The sequence below is a fragment of the Pezoporus occidentalis genome, unplaced genomic scaffold (genome assembly GCF_034315485.1).
Source record: "Pezoporus occidentalis ecotype Australia unplaced genomic scaffold, CSIRO_AGI_Poc_V1 ctg99, whole genome shotgun sequence".
NCBI lineage: Eukaryota > Metazoa > Chordata > Aves > Psittaciformes > Psittacidae > Pezoporus > Pezoporus occidentalis.
In genome coordinates this window covers 3,337,435-3,353,121 of record NW_026916358.1, presented here as the reverse complement: position 1 = coordinate 3,353,121, position 15,687 = coordinate 3,337,435, and the positions used below count along the sequence as shown (strand labels likewise).

At 35.9% G+C, this 15,687-nt stretch overlaps 1 long non-coding RNA gene across 2 annotated transcripts in view; it reads left to right on the top strand.

Annotated features, from left to right (window-relative positions):
* The first annotated feature begins 247 nt into the window (after positions 1-247).
* Positions 248-15,687, top strand: part of LOC134157693 (uncharacterized) — a 39,986-nt gene continuing 24,546 nt past the window's right edge. The window contains exons 1-2 of one of the 2 annotated variants that reach the window (XR_009962423.1): positions 248-451; positions 5,952-6,190. This is a non-coding gene — a long non-coding RNA (uncharacterized LOC134157693). Of the gene's footprint in view, positions 452-4,629; positions 4,755-5,951; positions 6,191-15,687 lie in introns of those variants that run through there. The other variant, XR_009962422.1, reaches the window with a different exon arrangement.

Genomic DNA, 15,687 nt, shown 5'->3' with positions numbered 1-15,687 from the left:
TTAAAGTACACCATGTAGTCAATAAGTATATGTATAGGGCTTTGATTCTGAAGCCCCTGCCCTGTGAGACATCTAGATCAACTTAAATCAACAAAAGATTGTTTTGAAACAGTGGAATTCTCCTATCCCAGGAAGAAGGAAAAGAAAGTCAGGCAGGACTTTGTACCGATTATGTACTGGCATTTTACAATTGTATGTGGCTTATTTTCCAATACTTGAACACTATGAATTTCTCTTAACTTGTGGATTTAGCTTGCTTACGCAAAATGCAGAGGGCAAATCCACAGTGCAAGAACATGGACTGTTCGAGGCATGGCTGGGGCAGAATTAGTATGGGAAGAGTGGTGGGAAGAGCAGCACAGATATCTCATCTCTCAAAGTTACTCCTCTGTTTTTAACCAGAAGGACCATTCTCATGCCAGTACTCCAAAGACACTGCCAGAATTAGCAGGTATGCTGCCTCTTTTCCTGAATAGTCCCCAACACTAGCATCTATTAAAAGAAATATGGAAATTAGCAGTTAAAGTCAACGAAGTTGATAGCTCCTACTTACCAAATTGGTGCCTCAGTGATCAGCTCTAACAAGGAAAAACTGTACCCAGCTCCTTATCAACAGCTTCAGACTTGGCAGAGTTGGATTTTGAAGTGACACCAAAAATCATGAGAAAAGTGACACATAGTTTAGTATGATTTTACTTGTACTTTAACCTAAATAGGGCTGAATAGAAGTGGATGATTCAATCATACTGAAGTTCTGTTGTCTCTTTGCAAAAGTTGCTTTTCAGTATAAAACACTTGCAGGCTAGAACCTAATACCAAGTTGCTTTAAAACACTGATTTGTCGTGTGTGTGTTTGTGCATGAGGCTTCACATGAATTTGTTGTCATTCCATCATTCACAGTGACAGGCATTGTAGCTTGCTGTCATCCTATGGCACCTTACAATGATGTGAACTTTATTTTTTTATTAGGATAGTAAATTACATTCAGTTAAAGATAAATGTATGAGCTTAGTCTGAAATTGAATATTGGTTGGGATGCCTGCAGTACTAAAAGGTTAGAATGGTTGACAATAGCCTTTTGGGATAGTTCTCCATTGTCACTTATATGGTTCAACTGGTGGAAATGCTCATGTCCCACTTCCTGTCACTTACTCTAAAATTAAGTGATATTAAGGCAAGAATTAAGAAAATACCCCTTAAGTGGGAATTCCTCATAAGTAGGAATTCATCCCAGATTAAGACAGATGTATCAGATATAGGTATCAAAGTCTACTTTAGTCATACTTGTCTCTCTTTTATATAGTGTTGCTGGATTATTATTGAATATTGTATTATAATAATGCATAATAATTCCAGTGTACAATGCATTCAGTACACTGTACATTGGAAGTACTTATTTTTCTCTGTTAAGTACAGAAAGGCACCAATGTTGAACCAGTTCAGTCTTAAATGCCTAACTTTTAGAAAGCTAAGTAGCTGAGTGTGATTTTACATGTTTTAATAGAAGATTGCTCATTTTTAAAAAGTTTTTCTCTGTGTCTCAAGCCCTTGGAAAAAATCTGTAGCCCTTTACATTCTACTAAATAGAAGATCAAGGGTGGGAAATAGATCCTTGGACCCCAGAGACACCCCACAGGAAACCATTTTCACAAACATTCATTCACTCATTTTTTTATTACTGCTTCTTTTTCGTCTATTTAAAAACATGTGGGTTTCTCTATGTCCATTGTCCTTAAACTTAAATTAGAAATAGGGTCTTTAGATATCTCTTTAAAAGTGGTCCTAATAAAAAATGATAAGTAGGGGGTTCCTAACAGGAATGCAAACTCAGCATTACAAATGACACCAGTAGTAAATGTAAGCATGTGGAGCAGGGGAGAAAAAAAAAAATGAAAAAAAACCCACCAAAACAAACAAGAAAAAAACAACTCCCTTTGCTATAAATCAAACTCGGATTCAATATGAATCATCAAATTTAATATTGCCATGATCAGTATTCATGGAAAATAAATGATGCCAAATATGCTTTAAGAAAAAAGAAATCTGTTTAAATGGTATTAATGGTAAGGCATACTACAGCAAGGTGAACAACACTGATAATATTAAATTAACCCAAGAGGCTCCCTAATCAGGATCCCTATGCAGAAATCTGCTTGCCAACTGTCGTTCTTTTTCCCATTGGTTTAGTTAAGGGTTGAAGTTCTTCTTGAAGTTTCTTTTTTAATCATTAGATCCCGACCTTACAGTTTTCTCTGACTACTTTCCTTCAGGCTGTCTTTGCTCCTGTCAATTTAGGATTTCCAGGGAATTATTCTTCTTTGAAATGCATATTCCAGGCTTGAAATACTGGCATATGTACACTGTAGAGTAATTGTGGAGGCCAAATGTTTAATTACACATGACAGCTGGAGCTGTAGGAGTCCGAGGCATGCTTGAAAACAACTTATGCCCTATGCAGTCTTAACGAAAAGGAACAAAATAATATATATTTAGGTTTTGTGCCACATGGTAGCCGCTGTTCTCTCTCTTTTCACAACTGAGGGTGGTTTGCAAGAAGTTCAGCTGCTTTCACTTCTGTGTACTGTCTCTCTGAATATATACTTTTTTCTCTCCATACAGTCTAGGCACAAACTTTTAGACCATACAATCCTGCAAGAAATGATCAGGTTTTTTTGTTTCATATTTTCCTGAGTGACAGAGAAAAGGTTTTCAGTAGCTCCTTTAATACAGTGTTCTTGATACAAAGTTATAAAATTATGTATTACTAGAAATGCAGGAATCAAATGCTTTTAATTATGGATGGTATGAGCAATGTTCATATTTTACCCTAATACATGTGATGTGCTCAGAAATAAAGCAAATGAAATAACCTGACTTCTAAGTTTTCAGAAAATGTTTATTTCAATCAGCAAAAATGTCCACATTTATAGACAGAATGATTTTTAGACTTATGAAAACACATATTTAATTCTGCTTACAGAAATATGCTGCTCTTAGTAAAACAGAGGTAAAAAGTTATTTCCTATTATCAATATATCTATTGTCAATGTTCGGCTCTTCATTTGAAATAAATTCATATAGTTCCACTGACAAAATCCGTGTGTTGGTCTAAAGCATTTGGGGGGTCTGACTCAATATCTGACACAGCTTTTCTATATATACACATATTACACACACACATTTTAAATTATTATTTCATTTAATTATTATTATACTTACTATGCAAAAGGAGCTAAAAATTTATATTGAATTTTTGGCAAATGAGATTTTCTTTCTACATTATGTTACCTAAGCACATCTTCATTAAAATATACCATAATATGAAAGGGATTTCTTTTTTTATTCTTTTTCTTTCTATATTCTTACTTTATATGGGATTGATGCAACATTTAATTTAGTCATGATGCATTAGTGTTTGTCAGGAAAATAGCAAGCATTTCTTTACCCCTTGATTGTTCAGTTCCATAGCGAGAAAAAAATATCATTGCTGCCCAAGTGAAAAAGATATTTCACTGCTTCCAAGGAGTAGTTTATTACTATCTGTAGCACTTAGATGTACAAACAAGCAAATAAAGAGCATTATTATATTTTCCTGATGACTTTTCTTTTATGTAAAGTTAGCAAAGATAAGATTGCTTTGACAAATTAACTTTAAAACAATATTGTTTGGTGGTGTTGGGAATGAACTGCTTTGTACAGTAGGTTAAGGATGAAGAATGTTGTAACTGAGGAAGTTAGAATAAAACTAACCAGCAAACAATTTGAGCACTTGACATCATTTCCATGAATCTGCAAGGAAACCAAACCTCTGTTAAAAACATGAAGCAAAATTTCAGTTTTAAAATATTTTGTATTTCATGAATGAAAAAGACTAAAAGACTTCCTTTGAAATGAGCCTTCTTGCTAAAGATGTGAACCATTAAGCATTACTTTTCTTTTCCTTTTTTTTTTTTTTTCCCCCTGCAGATTCTGTGCCTTTATTATGAGAATTTGAAGGTAAACAATTTTTTTCAAATTCTGTCAATTCAGGTTTTTGTGGATTCTGATTACCTCTGAATTTAAAAAATAAGGTGGCGGACATGACTCTGAAATCCTCAACTCGATAAGGAGAAAATTAGAAAGGCAGCCAACAAACACTGTCATCTACCACTTCAAAGCCCCCAAATGAGATAGATACATTATAGTTGGACTCTAAATTCTAACAGTTGCTTGTGAGAGGAAGACAGGAAAGTGGCCGTGGTAAGCCAGAAAGATCATGTTGTAAAAATGGCTGCTTCCAAGACTGTTCTAATGGAGGCGCAGGTATTTCCATCAGCCAGGAGTTTCCATTTGCAGGTAAAACCTCACTCAGGCTCATTTTCAGGTGACATGCATGAGTAAACATACATGTATATTTACATTCATAAATACTACACTTGCAGTTTCCTGATTCGCTCAAGGAGCTGAGGTGTACAAAAGTGCACCTCAGAAAGTAACTGTGATAACTGGTTCCTTAAAGATCTATACCAGAAACCCAGAAGACAAGTCATCTTATTCCTTGCCTCTCACTGAAACATTTCTCTATGAAACCCTTCACTCCTTGTAATGCAGAAACGCTGCCCTCGTCCTACTCACTACAGTATGATTATTTTATTTTCCTCATCTAAGAGGATGAGTTACGTGTTGGATCTGTGTCTTATATAGCTGAAGGTGTTTGATTTCAAGCAAGATCAAACAAATATCTTTGGCATTTTCTGCCTGACTTATTAACACAGTAAGCTCACATAATACAGAATGTATAGTGTCAAACCATACTCTTTTTTCTCTTAAGAAAACTTGAATTTGAATGTAAATGATTATAATAAAAACTAATTTTAGCAAGCTTTTTGTGCTTTTAAAGTTTTCTGTTAATGTAAAATAAGCTCAAGACAGAAGGTTGTAAAGTACCGAGAACAATATTCAGTACTGAAAACAGTAGATATGGAAAGTATTACTTTAAAAATTTTGACAGAGGGAAATATATTTACACCATTAGTGTTGTGGGGAGTTGCATATGATAGATGAACAGATTTGTATCAATCAGGATGACTTACAATAGATATTTTTTTAGTCTTCCCTTTATCTAACTTCATGAACAGTACTCAACCCTTTGTAATATTGCTTTTCTACCTTTGTAGAATCTGAATCTTATTTTAAGTCTCCTATTTTAGGAGTCAAGAGGCTCTTACTGGTGTAAATAAAGCTCCTTGGGAAATACATGACAACATAAAGACATTGTGAAATGTTTTACTTTTGATAGGTAACATTATCTAGAATTTGCAAGTGAGCAGCTCTAAACTGGCTTTTAATTCAAACCAGGCATGAGAGTGCACATGTTGACCTATGGGCTTTGCCAGACTCAAATAGGAACAGAGGAAGTGATACTCCGAAAGCGAGCCTGAACACCTGTACAGGTCACTGTTGGTCCATCATGCTTAACTAATTTTCCCCTGCCCTCTGACCTAGTTTTCAGCAGTGCCATCGAGATTTATATCTTTCATCCTGCAAGCCCTACAGCTGCCTTCAATTAATGAAACCAGACTTTACTTTGTTATCCCATAAACTGAACTCGCAGTGCTACAGGAACAATTGTTTTATTATGGTATTGACAAATTATCCTATTAACAAGTGGCTACTATGAAAATCAATTAAAATCTTGGCGGAAATACATGAATATCACTGGAGAAGATACAAGGGAGAATTAAGTATGGAGGCAATTAACTGTTATTCTATACAGTTCATAAATTAGGTGTGACCAGCACAAAATCTGTGATTTGTACTGATAATTAGAACACAAAATTATTGGGTGAAATATAGAGTGGCATGATATGGAATTTCATTTTTTATTTTATAGGGGATGTGTTTATGTGAGTTACTTGCAACATGTTTGCTATAGATTTCACAAGTTTCTCTTTCTCTCTATTTCTTGCAGATATTTTCATGCGTGTTGGATGGAAATGCCAGTCTCCCATACTTCAGATTTCATGAGAAGGCAGGAGTGGTCATTCATCTTGCATGACTAGGAATACCTACCTGAGTGTATTCTAAACTCAGATCAGCTCCTTACTGACTTTCTGCATGAACTGGGCTTAAACCAACCTGCCTTTCTGCAGAGATGCAAATTTTCTTTCAAAAGGAGGTCTGGAAGATCAAACTGATTTCTAAAATCAGGTGATGTGGCCAAGGACATAGTATTACTTGTCTTAAAGAGTAGAAAAATCTGACCTACAAGCTGGTTGGATTGTTAATAGTGTTACCATTACACTAGAAAATTTAGTTAATATATTTTGCAGAGATCAACACAGGCTTCTTTTGATGCAAGCAAGGACTTGCTCTCATACCCAGGGAAAAATATATAACACCTTCTATTACAAAAATAAGTAATACCCTACTGAAACAGTTTCAGTTAATAATCACTTGTACAATGTCTTGGGATTTAGTTCTGCTCTCTCACATCTTTCATAATGTGTGGTTTAAGAAAAAGCAAATAAAATTATATATACTGCATAAAGTATACATTATACTTCAAATGATCTTAAACTATACCTTGAACTGTACTTTGGGGAAACATAATCAGAAAAGGCAACATCACAGAATGCGAGATTGCTAAAGTAAACCTTCTAAGGTAAAACTATACTTCCCTTAAGTATATTAAGTATACTTAACGGAGTTAAAAACTTCTAAAATCTTTACGAAAATCTTCAGGAAAAATGTATTTACCTTGTCATTATGCTACTGCACTTGAAGGTAGTGTAAGAAGGCATGTATGTGATTTATTCGGGCGGAGGGGAAAATGGGAGACTAGCAAGAAAATCTCCTCAGGCTAATTTGGATAGCTGAGTTGTTGTTAGAGCTCATCTCTTCTGGAGGGTAGTGGAGGTCATGAAAGCTGTGATTTGCTACTATGCCACTATACATACACATATATGGAGCGAAAAAGATATGCACATATATATTTATATGCATGTATATAAATGTGCATATATACTTTTGTATATACATAAATACACATACAGTGGTCTAAGAAAACATATACTAAATAAATTTTGTCCGGTTCTCATATCTCAGTTAAAAAACAAAGATTGTTTCCCTAGGAAAAAATGAACAAAGCAGTCCTGGCACTGGAATATCAGAAAAAGAAAATGTTGAGAGACTGAAAACAGAAAAAGGAAATTAGAGCTATTGTGCACCAGTGAGTCATTATGAGTCTCTCAGCTGCTGTTTGGCAATGGTTGCTGCAGGGAACTTTACGTGAGCATGTCTCATTCACCACCAACAGCTTATGGGGGCTAACACTACAAAGACAGTGCATAGAAGCAAGGGAGACGGCTGGATGGAAAAACCTGCTTTACTAACTATGCTCACTATATGAATGACAAACTTTTCCACCTAGAAATGACAGTAGTCCTTAATGTTGCAGGGCCACAGAGTCTGGATAAGTGCAAAGTACTTTATACTCAGATGTCTACTGAAATATTATTCACAAGATGTTATAGTGTGAACTGGTTTTAGACCTTTTGTTTACTACCACTGTTGTTAGAATCATCTCTTTATAAGTGTGATAACATCTAGAAGCCCCAGTTAGAAACAAGCACTACTGTATTAGGTGGTTTCAAAATGAACAGAAGTCCTTTTTTGAAGGCCTTGGAAAATCCTGTAGGGCGAATAGCATTCCTTAGAAGTTAATGAATGTACATGTAATTCACACAAAAAACTAAAGTCTTTCTTTTTTATCAAATGCTTTTCCTAAGAAAATTATTATTTGACAGCTGATATATAAAATCTGTACTAGATTGTAATGATCTTTTCAGGAAAATGTAATCTGCATTGGCATGGAAAATTGGCATAGTAATGTGTCCTGAAAATGGGGGAATAAAAGAAACTTATTGAGCTAATACAAGGTAAGAAACATTTGAGCCTACAGAACAACATGGACAGAAAGCGAGCTGCCATAAATCATGGTAGCTGCAGTCAAATCTCTACAGTTGCAATAATCCTCTGCATAAGGTCCTTCAGTCTGATCTCAGGAGCTTAGTAAAATCTTCTGACCAAACTAGTGCAGTGCAGCTACTACTAAATATATGTATTCACTGTGGTGATGAGCCATACTGATTTATAAAGAGCTGGCATTTTTTATGTTCACAACATCAGGAACAGAGCAATATTATCTTGCTGCAGAGGATTTTGTATGTCTGCATTTCGTATGTCTGGTGTTTACTTCTGGATGTTGTTTCTGGAGCTGATTGTGCTTCCCTGCCTGCCTGCACCTTCGTTTTTGGGGTTTTTTTTTGTACTTTTTACAAATTTGTGAGAAAGTTATTCTGCCCAGCATGGCATGGAAACTGTATACACTTTTTCCTGTAAGGTTATTGTGACCATTGAGAGGTAATAGCCATAATGAGCAGTTCAAATTGTAGAGAACAGTGTTGTATCCTGAGAGCCCATCTGAAATCATCTGGAATACACACAAGCTTCCCAATCAGAAATTGGCTGAATGGTTGCTCTCAGTGTGTTGCAGTAAAAGGATTGATGTCCAAGGGGAAAACAGTGATGACTGTCATTACTCAGAGCTCAGTTTTGGGACCTGTGCTGTTTCACATCTTTATCAGCAACATGAACAATGGGATTGAGTGCAACCCCAGCAAGCTTGCTGATGATACTAAGCTGTCAGGTATGGTTAATATGCTGGAGGGAAGGGATGCCATCCAGAGGGACCTTGACATGCTTGAAAGGTGGGCTGATGCCAACCTCATGAAGTTCAACCAAGACAAGTGCAAGTCCCTACACCTGGGTTGGGGCAATCCAAAGCAGAAATACAGGCTGGGTGTAGGCTGGATTGAGAGCAGCCCTGAGGAGAAGCACTAGCGGGTGTTTGTTCATGAGAAGCTTAACATGAGCCAGCTTCGGTGTGCGCTTGCTCAACCGTATCCTGAGCTTCATCAAAAGGATCATGACCAACAGGTCAAGGGAGGTGATTCTCCCCCTCTACTCTGCTCTCATGAGACCCCATGTGCAGTACTGTGCTCAGCTCTAGGGCCCCAGCACAACCTAAAACCTTGGGGCTTACAGGAAAGCTGGAGAGGGACTTTTTACAGGGCCATGTAGGGGTAGAACAAGGGGGAATGGCTTTAAATTGAAAAAAGGTAGATTTATATTAGCTGTTAGGAAGAAGTTCTTCACTGTGAGGGTGGTGAGGCACTGAACAGGTTGCTCAGAAGAGTTGTGGCTGCCCTATCCTTGGAAGTGTTCAAGGCCAGGTTGGATGGAGCTTTAAGAAATCTGGTCTAATGGATTCCTGCCTGCGGCAGGGAACTTGAAACTAGACGATTTTTAAGGTCCCTTCCAACACAAACCATTCTGTGATTCTATGACTTCATGTTTGTCTCTCTGACTGTAATCAACTGGCTAAGCATCTTTCAATAACATCTTTGGAAGAGGCTAAACAGTTTATTGTACCTGTCCCTATGTTTATTGTAAATGAGTTCTTCTATAGCTCTCCTTGTGCAGTCAGGGTGTACTTTATCATGTGGATGATAGAGGATGTTTTATCCTTTATTACAATGCATTCAGGTTTTCGCTGTTGGAGCCTGATCTAACCTTTAGCTTTTGAGCCTTAATGAAAAAAACTGCTTTCATCTCTTTAATCTAGCAGTAGTGTGTTGTTGTCATTGTTTAATACACAGGAAATAGCAAGGGATCTGCAGCAGAGCAGAACAGGCAATAATAATTAAAAGTAACTTCCAAATACACTTGCAAATACATGAAATGATTCTGGTTTATTTGCTGTTTCACAGTAGACATTTTACATTAGTTTCCAGGCAGCAGAAAGTTAATTCAGGAAAGACTTTACAAATCTCAAGATTCCTCCACCATGCTCTTAAGGAGATGGACCAGAAGTGCGCCATTCATTGCTTGCCACAGGCTATTAGTGTTTACCGTTCATCTTTCTCTGATTCCAAAATGTCTCTCCCCCAAATATCAGAAACAATATTTGGTAACCTACTGTATTTCCCAATCAGACACAAAGTTGAGTGAAGGGGATGACTCGTGAAACCCTCTTAGATATTGGTGGAAGATGCAATCCACTTGTGATGGTAGCTACAAAAAGGCTTGTGTGCTGGCCTTAAACTGTTAAATATAGGTACAGCAGTTCATTTCTGGATGTAACTAGGGGATAATTAGAATAAGTTTTGTCTTCACACCTTGTATAAGCATATGCAAATACATAAAGAGAAATCCAAATTAGTTGTTAAAAAACCTCAAAGACAAAGGCTAAAAGTACTAGAAAAAGAATTTATAGCTTTAATTAAACATTCTTCCAGGCTTCCTCAACTTAGGTACATTATTATATTAGTTTTTCTTCTTGCCCAGTTTATACATGAAGAATCCGCCAATGCTTATGACTATATTCGTTTCTAACCATACTTCATGTCAGATGACTTTGTCCAATGCAAAGATCCAATTGCAATTTATTATTGATGTTGCTGAGGAGAAACCTCAGAGTCTTATGGTGGCATACACAGATACAATTTCATTTTTGGCCATAAGACAGTAATAAAGAGCAATGCAAATGCTCGTCTCCTTCCATTGTGTCTCTTCGGCATGTGGAAATGATCAGACCATTTGCTAAGGCTATTGAATATTGCTGGATCCAGGGATACTACTAACTACATGCTACTAAATCTTTAGGCCTTGTTTTTTAACTCCACCTTCATATATAGCATAGGTTTTCTAGGTCTTTTTTTCTTTTTTTTTTTTTTTTTAACCAAATCTCTTTTAATTCTCACTGATAGCCTTTTTTGTATCATGATGTGTCTGTGTCTGCTGACCTTTTACTGCATCCATCATTTTATATACACAATTGTGAATTATATATGCATTACACAATGCATATTTAATTATTGTATAGACACCATTGGCACCATAAGTGAAATTTACGTTTCACAGCTGAAATCACCATTCCCTTTATATACGCAATATGATAAACCATGACACGAACAATGATGTACTCCGTCCACAGAATAAGAAATATTGTACATTTTCTAAAACTGTGCATAATGATGAGTTCAGGGATGCACAAGCAGTAAAACTCACCAATTTTTCATAATGTTTCCCTCTATAACTCCAGCAAATTAAGTGTGATAACAAAAATGGGCAAACTTTTGAATTCCTTTGAGTTTGCATGATGGTATAACTAAACCTGCCATCCCTTTGATGGGAGTGCCTTATGTGGCCCAACTCAGCCCAGACCTCATTGACTTCTCTATTCTGAATTTTTCAGATAATATCATCTGGCATCCATACTACTTTGGCATGCCAAAGAATATCTATCATATCTAACTCAATCAATCAGTCTGTCTGTCATACTTTGCATTTATATAATGCCTTTATCCAACAAATGCAACCTGCTTTACAAACTTTAATTAATTTAGGCATCTAGCATCCCAGGGAAGCAGGGAAATACTATCTCTTTTTGTAAAGAGGAGGAAACTAAGACACAGAGAAATTATGAGTGCCTGAATTTAGCTGACTAAAAGACAGACATTTAAGCTTTGTAAAATCACCCTAGGCTCTCTTTAATGTTACAGGAAATAATTCATCCAACATCTTTTAGGCGCTGATTTTTAGGATGAGGCTAATCATCCTCTGGAGGCTTTTATTTGTAGCCATAAAAGAAGCCTAGATGCCTACCTTATACTTAAAAACCTAAGCATCTAACAAAGATGATCCCTATCCAGAATGACTTGTCCAAAGTCAGTGAGGAATACAAGATGTGTGCTGCTCAAATCAAACCAGGTTCTCAGAATATAATGCTTGAGCTTTTCTTTTTGTAAATTGAGAAGACAGAAGGATTTAGAAGCAATGTTTTTATGGTTAAGGCCATGACCTTTCTACTCTAACATAGAAAATCTAAAAGACAGTATATTTTATTTGTCAATAAAAATACAAATTCCTATTTAGGGGTCTTTCTTTTCCCTGGAAAAAAATAATCTTTACAATTGGTGAAAATTTTTTGAGAGGAAAAAAAAAAATATTTGAAAAGGTTATTACAGTTTTACTTGAAAATGTTACAGTAAGTGTTATTTTGGAATTTTTCTGCATTTCTGAAGAATAAAATTATGCTCCAATCCCCCTCCCTCTTTTCTTCACTCTTATGTTTTTTTGTCTTTTTCGGTTTCCTACCCTTACCTTTCTTTCATGGACACACAGTCCAAAAATGAAAATATTAATAGGAAAAAAAAGCAGAAAAATCCCAAGACAAAACCAGAAACAAACAAACAAAAAATCATAAAACCAAGAGAATTCTTTTTAAAAGTAATTTTGTAATTAAAATGCATATAATGTTCTTCACTGTTTTGTTTTCTCCCCTTGCTTTAACTCCTTTTCTGCTTTGCTTTCCTTGGAGATATTTACCCAAATTAGATCTTGCCTTAAAAATTGTTTCCAAATTTTCCATTCATTGGCACCTTGTTGTCTCTGGAAGGAAGCCCACAGCACTTTTAGCTTCTCTTTTCTATACGCTAACACAAGACTGAAAGAACAGTTCACTCCATCTCTTCCCATTTCTGGCAGTGTGATTGTCATCAGAGTCCAGCTTCTTTGAGGGTCATCCAGGGAGGAAAATGCTCCCTCTTCTGTGAAAAGCTGTGAAATCTTATAACTAACAGTTAAATTTCATGATGCTGTAGGGCTTTTCCATTAGTTTTGCCTAGGCATTGACCGGAGCTACCAGAGCTAGCAAGGCAGGACTGCCTTCAGTGCTCACAAGCAATCTAAAATATAAATCAGCTTTAGACAGATGCCAAATGTGGAACAGGAAATGCTGACACACACCCTGCACCATGTGTGGAAGGGAGGAGAAAGTGTAAAAGATTTTGATGAAAGACAGGAAGAATTTTTATGCACATCAGCTCTCACCTGAAGAAAATGGCAGAGTTCATTTTAGGCAATATGTGTTTTGTAGCTCTTAATCGTAACATAATCAATAGATTTTATTTAACATAAATAAATACAATATAGAATTTGTGGTTTAAAAGAAATAAGAAAAATTAGAGACACAAGATACCTCACTGTGCATTTTAAAATCTCCAGCCACAGTTCAGTGGGAAGGGAGAACATAGGAAAGTCACCTCCTGCCCCCTGTCCCCTACTTAACACTAATTTATGTCACTGGTAGAGAGTCCAACACTAGGGATGGTCTGGATTTTGCAGAACACTGCTTTATTTCAGACATGTTTTCTTTTCAGCCTAACCAAATTGCTCCCAGCCACTTCCTTATAGATTCCAGGATATAAGTGGCATTGATACTGGATGCATAACTGCAAGCCTTCAACAGAAGGGCTCATCTGGGCAGTAAAGATCCTCTCAATCACTATGTTCCCTGTGTAGAAGATTTTTTTCTGAAGTAACTTTTTCTAAGTGCCGTTGGAGCACTTTTCCAAAGTATCCTCAATATAATAGAAGTTCAATGATCCCAAGGAAAAATATTTTTTTTCAAATATGAATTCGAAGATTTTTTTTATTTTTCATTTTAAAACAATTCAGTGAAATGATTTAGATTTTTAGAAATGGAAAAACCTAGAGCTGTCTTTCTCAAGTAAAGAAAATGCAGAAGAAATAATAGCAGAATGTACTTTGTAACTGCATACAATGTAATATCTCCATATGCTGCAGTCATTGCAATTAAAGGAAAAGGCATTTTTATTATTATTTTAAATAGTTGTTATTCATGAAATGTTTATAGCATATGAAACAAATAATTATGACTAACACATTGTCTAATAAAGATGAAAAGGATGAAATTCCCTATGAATTTTTAATCTGAAAATAAAGAACATTAAGAATCCTTAATTATATCATCAAATATTTAAAATTACCTTCCATACTAAATTCTATTTGTATTTAACATATTTATTTTTTAGATATCTGTAACATTTTTATGAGTAGGTACAAAAAATATCATCATCTGTTACAACCAGAGACATCTTGACTTAATGTATTCAACATCTTGATAAAAATTTCCATTTTGTTTATTTTTAAGATAAATCAACAACCTTTGTACACTATATTAAAATTTATATTTTTCTCAATGCTGTTGGATACATAATTAATACTATTACTACAACAAAAAATAAATTGTGCTTGTCAGGCAAAAATCTCATGTAGGTCCAGATTTTCAGATACCTTTTATACAAAATGCATAGTTTGCATGCTTCTAATTCATGGAATATGCTTCTCATTTTGATGTTTAGATTTCATACAATAATCCTCCTGTCATATATCACAGCTGAGTCTTCTGTTAATACACGAGGAGACCAGAGTTCTTGCAGAAAATTTGGGCACCAGGTTCCTGAAGAGAACTAATCAGGCATTGCAAATTGTGTCCCAAAATCTTTCCATCAGACTCTTTAATGAAAGGAAAAAAAAAAAAAAATCCAAAAGTGTGCAAGAAAATACAGAATGCTCAAGTCATATTAAAGAAATTTCAATGCAATCAATCTTATCTATCTACAACTTCATATCCAGCAGGTTCTTAGAGGCAAAGCAGTCAGAAAACATTAGGCATTTGGATGCTTTGGTTTAAGGTCGCCTTAAATAGATTCGATATTCCAAAAGGGGTTGTTCAATCTTTTCTCAAATAACAGGTTTCTTTAAGGACATAAAAAAAAAAGTTTAGGTGTACAAATCTCTGTCTTTTTGTCACTTTGTAAGTTAAAGATGGCTTTACTAAATTGCATTAGAGAGCTGAATACGAATCTTTGTGGCATGATTTCCTAGGAACATGAAAAATTGCACCAGTACCTTATTTCTTGCCTAGGTATAATACTAGGTTCTCTTCATGATCTTTTGCATTAAGGTGTAGTGCTTTAAGCCCAGCTAGTAACTCAGAACCATGCAGATGCTCGCTTACTCCCCTCCCTTCTTCCCCCCAGCTCCCAGCAGTATGGAGATGAGAATCGAATGCATGTAAATCCCATGGGTTGAGATAAGAACAGTCCAGTAACTAAAGTATAATACAAACCCATTATTACTATTAATACTACTACTAATAATAACAATTATAAGGGAAATAACAAGGGGAGAGAATATAAAACTAAAAAAAAAGGAAGACAAACAATTAGCACAAGTGATGCACAATATAATTGCTCACCACCTCCCGACCCACACCCGAGCCTTTCAGGGCCTTCCGGGTGACTCCCCCCAGTTTATATATTGGGCATGAAGTGCTGTGGTATGGAATACCCTTTTGGCTAGTTTGGGTCAGGTGTCCTGTCTCTGCTTCCTCCCAGCTTCTTGCCCCCCTCCTTACTGGCAGAGCATGAGACTGAAAACTCCTTGATCAGGGTAAGCATTACTTAGCAACAACTAAAACATTGGTGTGTAATCAACATTGTTCTCAGACTAAAGCTGAAACACAGCACTACATCAGATCCTAAGAAGGAGAAAAATAACTGTTACAGCTGAACCTAGGACAAGGAAAGATCTAGCATTGGACAGGTAACAGTGACTTGACTTGCCTAACTACTCCATCTGAAATCATCTCACAATCTTTTACAATGACCTCCCTTCTTGAAGATGTCAGAATAGATGCCACATTAGACATCCAAGGTGGCAATCTCCTTTTAGTACCACTGAATAATACAATGTGTGGTTGTATTGTTCTCATC